Here is a 7500-nt window from a genome sequence, read left to right as displayed (position 1 = left end):
TTATTTGGGATACTCTTTTCCCATACAAAGACATCCACATGTATACATGGAATTCGCCATATGGTAAGTACAAAAATAAAAAAGATCACATAGCCATTGATAAAGAGAGAAGGAGGACTCTAAGAAATGTCAGAAGCTATAAAGGTGCAGCTATTAGTAGTGATAAGCAACTCTTCATTACCACAATGATATAAAACTGAAAACACACAGCAGGGAGGTAGATAGAATTCCTAGGTTTGATAGAACTAAGAATTCAGATGATGAGTACAAACAAAATTTGCAATTTAATGTAAGAGTTGTTTTGCAGTCTTAGTAGATTTTTTAAGAGACGAATATCAGACAAATAATGAAGAATCATGTGAAATTAAGAATATATATCAGTCAGTTGGTCTTGATGTTTCGGTAAATGCAGTTACAGAGAGCAAAACATTGATATCAAATGATACTTGGGATACTATAAAAAGGCAGAGCATGCTAGGTAGTTCATCGTGGAGGACGAGGTCAAAAGGAAACCCAAGAATGAGTAGAGAGAATATTTAGACAGGCAATCATATGAGGCTGAAAAAGAAACGAATTCAGTGAGTAGCTAGGATTTAAAATTTACTCATAGAATTATTAGTGAGATCTCTACAGGGACAAACAAGGACACCCATATTCCCATAAAAAAGAGATGGATCTATTATAATAACTGTGAATTAAAAAGCCAACGATGGGAGGAACACTTTAGTGAGGTCATGAATAGGAGATATTAAGGGAATAATTTGATTGATAAACCTGAGGCTGAGGAATACCTTAGTGTGCCCATATATGAATACCATGTTTTTGAAGTCGAAACTATCATTAATAAACCCAGGATATGGAATGCCCCTGAATATGATAGAAAAACTGTTGAGATTATTTTGGGCAAAAATGAAGTGACTCCCAGAATACTACCAAGTTTATTTTGTAGAATGTGGCATGAAGAGGCAAAATCTTATGAAGGGGAGTTGCGAGTGTTGATGAAAATTGCAAAAAAAAAGATCTGGCTTTTTGCATTAATTGCATAGGCCTCACTCTTACGTCAGTAGTCAGGAAAATATACAGTATGCTGATTTTAAGGAGACAAGAGAGAAAAGTTTACAAAAAGCTGTGAGATGAATAAGCAGGATTTCGAAAAGGTTAAACATGTAATGACCAAATTTTCATTTAAAGGCATGTTGTATAGCAATGTGTATAATATAGAAATCCACTTTTGAGGGCATTTGTGGAGTATGAAAAAGCCTTTGATAGTGTGCAAAGGCCAGTTTTGTGGAGAGTTCTTCGTTATTATATAGTTCCTCTTGAATATGTAGATTTCATTAAGTCCGTTCATGAGTATAGCAAGTGCAAAGTTGATGTTAGTGGAGTCTTATCAAATAAATTTCCAGTAAACAGTGGATTCCTCCAACGGAATGTGTTGTCACCTATATGGTTACTCTTACTTATGGATTTTGTTATTCATAGAATAGTTGTAGAGGGTGGAGATGGATTGAACTGGATTAGTAACAGGAAATTAGCCGGCCTAGAGTATGCTGATTACGCAGTTATTATTAGCAACCCGCTAAACGACTTGCAAAGCTTTCTTTACCAGAATGCATTCAGTATCACATTAGGTTGGGGTCAATATAAAAAGAAAAAAGACAGAGATGATGAAAATGGAATGTGTAATGGGAGACGAAATATCATTGGAAGAAGAAAGGGTTAATAAGATGGAATAATCTAAATATTTAGGAACCATGATTTCTAATAAAGGGTCTCTAAAATTGGAGTCTAATTGAAGATTGAAAAAAAGCAAATCAGACAATGGCTAGGTTGAATAAAATTAGTGAAATCAAATCACCAGAAATTACATTTAAAAATTAGGCGATATATCAGTTTAATGAGATCGACGAGTCAGAGCATGACCATGAAACCATATTCACCAAATTTTGCAGATTTGAAAATAAAGCCTTCCAAAGAATATTGGGAGGGGAATTGCTGGAAATGATTAGAAATGAAACTACAACAGATGTTATGGTGAGGGGTACATGGTTTTGGGATGCTCTTCGCACTCCCCATGAAAGATGATTTCAACAAAATTTGAGCTTGGCTCCACAAGGCACTAGAAGTGTTGGCAGACCCGGGCCTACGTGGCTGATAACTATGAAGTGTGAAGTAGGAGATCACTAATGGAGAATTATTGATTCAAAAGCTAAACATAGAGACGACTGGCGTAAACTAACTAAGGCCCTTTGCGTCAATATGCGTAGGTGATGAAAATGGAATAGGAAAGAAGGAATATATATTTAGTTCAACTGTTTAAATTTCTATTGTGTATTACATGAAGTTCTTTAAAATGATATTTCTTATATACAATGAAAAAAAGGGCCTGTTATTCCAAATAAAGCAAAAACGTATAACATGCTTTTATATGATAATTGAAAATATAACAAGAATGATAAAAAAAAAGATATCAGATTTACTCTAAAAATATTCTAAGGAATTATTTTTACATATTGGCCCATTTCCGTTTATTATTTGTGAAAAGGTCATTTAGTATCAATTTCGCTTTATATCTGTTCGTTATGTCTGTTTGTCCGGTTTTAACATATAAAAACATAATGAGATAATTTTGCTATCTTATATAACCAGATATCTAATAGGTAATTTCTATTAAACATATATACTTACTGCACCGCTTTCAGTTTATCTATTGCATTCAATTCGGCATCACTCATTTTGCGGATGGGAATGGTTCCCATTCTCCTCACTTCTGGATACATTAGAGGTTTCTTCATGTTGCTATTTTAGAAAAAGCGAATAACAACAATACAATTTTTATGGATTGTTTCTTCACAAAGTTTCCTCCGGAAATCTCATACCCACAAAACTGACGCCCCCACCCTAAATTCACAAACAGCCAATATATAAAGAGAAACTTTAAAGAAACCTTTTGAAAGGTAAATAATAGGTGATTTACGCTTTGCATTTATATATTTGTAAGATAAATTGCTTTTGGATCTGGAGTGGTTTTAAACGAAGATAATTATATTTTCCACTCTCATGGGATAAAACTATGTAATAAACGTTCATTCTCGAAAAGAACCTGGAGGAGAAAAGGGAATAAAAATGCTAAATGTAAGGATCTTATATTTTCAATAAAATCGTCAGTAGATTCTATGGGAAAAAGCTGTGTATGTGTATATTACATATACACATGCACACACACTCATACACACACACACACACACACACACATATATATATATATATATATATATATATATATATATATATATATATATATATATATATGTATATATATATATATATATATATATATATATATATATATATATATATATATATATATATATATATATATATAGATATATATATATATATATATATATATATATATATATATATATATATATATATATATGTATGTATATATATATATATATATATATATATATATATATATATATATATATATATATATATATATATATATATATATATCTTCCTTAACATACATACACACACACAAACACACACAGACACACACAGACACAAACACACACAGACACACACACACACACACACATATATATATATATATATATATATATATATATATATATATATATATATATATATATATATATATATATATATATATATATATATATATATATATATGCGTGTTTGTGGGTGTGCGTTAGTATGTGTATGTGTGTGTCTGCGTGTACGTTTTATTAACATTGTAAAACACGTGTCTCGATAGTCATGTGTCATATTATTATTATTGTTATTACTTGCTAACCTACAACCCTATTCGGAAAAGCAAGATGCTATAAGCCCAGGGGCCCCAACAGGGAAAATATCTCAGTGTGGAAAGGAAAAATAAAATTTTTAAGAACAGTAACAAAATATTTTCTGTGTATACTAGAAAAAAACTTTTACAAAATAAGAGGAAGAAAAATTAGATCGAATAGTGTTCCAAGTGTACCCTCAAGCATGAGAACTCTAACCCAAGATAGTGGAAGGCCATGGTACATAGGTTAAAGCACTACCCGAGACTAGAGAACAATGGTCTGATTTCAGAGTGTCCTTCTAGAAGAGCTGCTTACCGTAGCTAAAGAGTCTCTTCTACCCTTACCAAGAGGAAAGTAGCCATTGAAAAATTACAGTGCAGTAGTTAACCCTTGTGTGAAGAAGAATTGTTTGGCAATCTCAGTGATGTCAGGTGTATGAAGACAGAGGAGATTCTGTAAAGAATAGGCCAGATTATTCAGTGTATGTGTAGGCAAAGGGAAATGAACCGTAACCAGAGAGGAGGATCCAAAGGAGTACTGTCTGGCCAGTCAAAGGACCCCATTACTCTCCAGTGGTAGTATATCAACGGGCGGCTGGTGCCCTGGCACACCTACTACCTGTGGTGGTGCCCTGGCACACCTACTACCTGTGGTGTTTTTTAAATCAGGTACCCTTTCATTTCTTTCGATTTGCAAAGTACTCCAGGAGGAGAACATCTACGTTTTAGCATTACTCTCTGCCCTTTATTAAAATAAGGATAACATCCTTAGTTCTTCATATTCAAATTTCCCCTGGGTTATGAAGATCTAGTCCCTAGCCCAGCATAGGAATGTGCCTATCTCGAAAACAAGGTACCATTCGGTTCTTTTTATCTTCAAAGTCCTTGAGGAGCAGGCGATCTAAGCTTCAGGGATGGCATGTGAAATTATTCCTGAAGCTATCAACGTGAGCATTTCTTTTCTTAAAAGTTGAAGAAAGAAACTTACATCAGAGGCATGTTTTTTTTTTTTTTTTTATATATATAAATAATTGAACGTTAATATTTATAATGAATGTATGTATAAACGACGTCATATGAAAATAATATTGTCCAACTTTGTCGGTAGATATATATTTAACTTTGTGTTTTACATCTTTATTGTCCATAATAGCGGCAAAGCTATAACCTCATTTGGAAAGGGAGAGTTTATAAAAAAGAATAGAACATAATTTGATAAATCGAAAGTCTAAAACTTAAAAAAATAAACTCTACTTCTACTCAGTTACATGTAACTGAGTTTCATAATGGATACGTGTTTTGTATATACAGAAAGGACCAAAATGACCTGAGAAAATATAGGTTTACTTAGAAAATATATCATTGAAGGAACGGCCCCAGGCAGGAAGAACTCAAGCTCTGTAAAATCAAAAACTATTTCGAGCTTAATTTTAAGACAGTTATTTCTTATATAGTTTCCCATCCTCTTCTTGTCCCAGAGGAAACGTCAATTCTTCTAAGAAGAAAAGAAAAGAAAAACACCAAAACTTATAAAATGTTTAACTATAACTTATGATAGCGTCGGGTGAAACATCATCTGGATTACTCATAACTATCTATACATAGCTGGATCATACATAATAAGTGTTTATCCGATGGGAGGACGGTTGCATCTGCTAAAATCAGTAGATTTTTTATGATAGGAAGTAATAAGTCTTATACAGTATATGAAACAAGAAAGATGATATATATTTTATGTCTTGAATAAAATTAGAAATGCATTGCTTATAATGCTAGCTAGTGTATGACAGAGAGAGAGAGAGAGAGAGAGAGAGAGAGAGAGAGAGAGAGAGAGAGAGAGAGAGAGAGAGAGAGAGACTGGTGGCATATACCTCGAGCCACGATTACTTTATCATCTTGTAAAGTGGCAGTGTTTTCAAATCCCATGTAAAGACAGATTTTATAAATTTCAGACATGTAAATATTTTCTTAATATTGTAATGAAAGGTTTCTGAATGAATTTACCCATACTATACACGATATGATTTCTCATTGCAATAACTTCCCATAAAACAAGACACAAATTGGATTTATATTTTCTATTATTGTCAAATAAATATGAAGTTTTGATGTGTACATCAATACATACGTCTTTGACCTAAAGGAGCAGCGCTTGAAAAACGTATGCGAGTCACGGAAAAAGCTTTTTCCAAAACTATTCCATATCACTTCAGTGATACCAGGAAATGTTAAAAAGAAGAGTATTGCACTCGTGCCTCTCCAAAAAAAGAAAAAAAACGCTAGGTTCAACCACCAGCGGAGTTCGTATATCTGGATGTCGTAAAAGATGAGTAGATTGGAAATGAACCAGAATCTGGAACCGATGAAGAGTAAGAATGTCTTTGGGATTTATTATTTGGGAAATAAAGAGCCCATATTATGTCAAATCCAAAGGCCATCGACCACCCAAATCGTTTCTAACAAGTAATGCTATAAACTTTCTTAAGTCTCTTAACTTGTGGATACGGATTTTTCTTCACTTTCAAAATAATGTTTGTAATGCTCATCCGTTCTTATGCTCAGTAAAACCTGGAGAGAGTACCTCTTTCTTTATTTCCCCTCCTCTACATAAAATGATTTTACGTCGAACATATCCATTCCTCGTGCTGCAAATGTTCCGATATCAGTAATGGTATTCGTCCTTTTATTCTAGCTTTTTCAAAAATTAGTTCTAGCTTTTTCAAAAGGAAAGATAAAAACAAGTATACATGGTTAAGAGTGGCAAATGGGAGAGTAGTAGAAAGGGCATTAATGGATTATGTGTTGATAACTAAAAGAATGTTTGGAAGATTGAAAGACGTGCACGTATTTAGGGGTATGGATAACGGTATGTCTGATAATTTTTGGGTGGAAGGAAAATTAGTTGTAGTAAAAGAGTGGGGGAATAAAGTAGGGAGATGTAAAAGGGAGCTAGTGAGGGTTGAAGAGCTAATAAAATCGGGGGTAAAAAGTTAATATCGGGAAAGGTTGAAAATGGCATATGACGAATTGAAATTAAGAGAAACTGGTAATTTAGAGGAGGAGTGGAAGTTAGTAAAAGAAAATTTTGTTGGGACTGCAAGTGATGTGTGTGACAAGAAGGTTGTTGGAGGCAGCATGAGGAAGGGCAGGGAATGGTGGAATGAAGGAGTGAAGGTAAAAGTGGAAGAGTAAAAGAGGGCTTTTGAAGAATGGCTGCCGAGTAATAGTGTGGAGAAGTATGAAAAAATATGGAGAAAAAAATGTGGAAGTAAAGCGCAAGGTACGTGAGGCAAAGAGGGCAGCTAACCTGAAGTGGGGTCAGCTATTGGGTCATTCATATGAAGAAAATAAAAAGAAGTTTTGGAAAGAAGTGAAGGGAGTAAGGAAGGCTGGCTCAAGAATTGAATAGACATTGAAAGATGGGAATGGAAGGTTGTTAAATAGGGGTACAATACACACACAAACCCAATCTACTAGTACCATTGACAACACAAAACACATATTAAAAAATCTCACCAACCATTCAAGTACAGTCACATCCCCTTACTTCAACATCTCAGCTCTCACACCAACCATACCAGATGCTTTTCCTACTTTCTTTATTCTAGTGCTCTCCTCACTTCCTCTATTGTAATCTCTCTCTCATTCTCATCTCCCATCACCGGCACCTCAAAACCTGCAAC

Source organism: Palaemon carinicauda, chromosome 12 (assembly GCF_036898095.1).
Source record: "Palaemon carinicauda isolate YSFRI2023 chromosome 12, ASM3689809v2, whole genome shotgun sequence".
NCBI lineage: Eukaryota > Metazoa > Arthropoda > Malacostraca > Decapoda > Palaemonidae > Palaemon > Palaemon carinicauda.
This window is presented reverse-complemented; position numbering follows the sequence as displayed.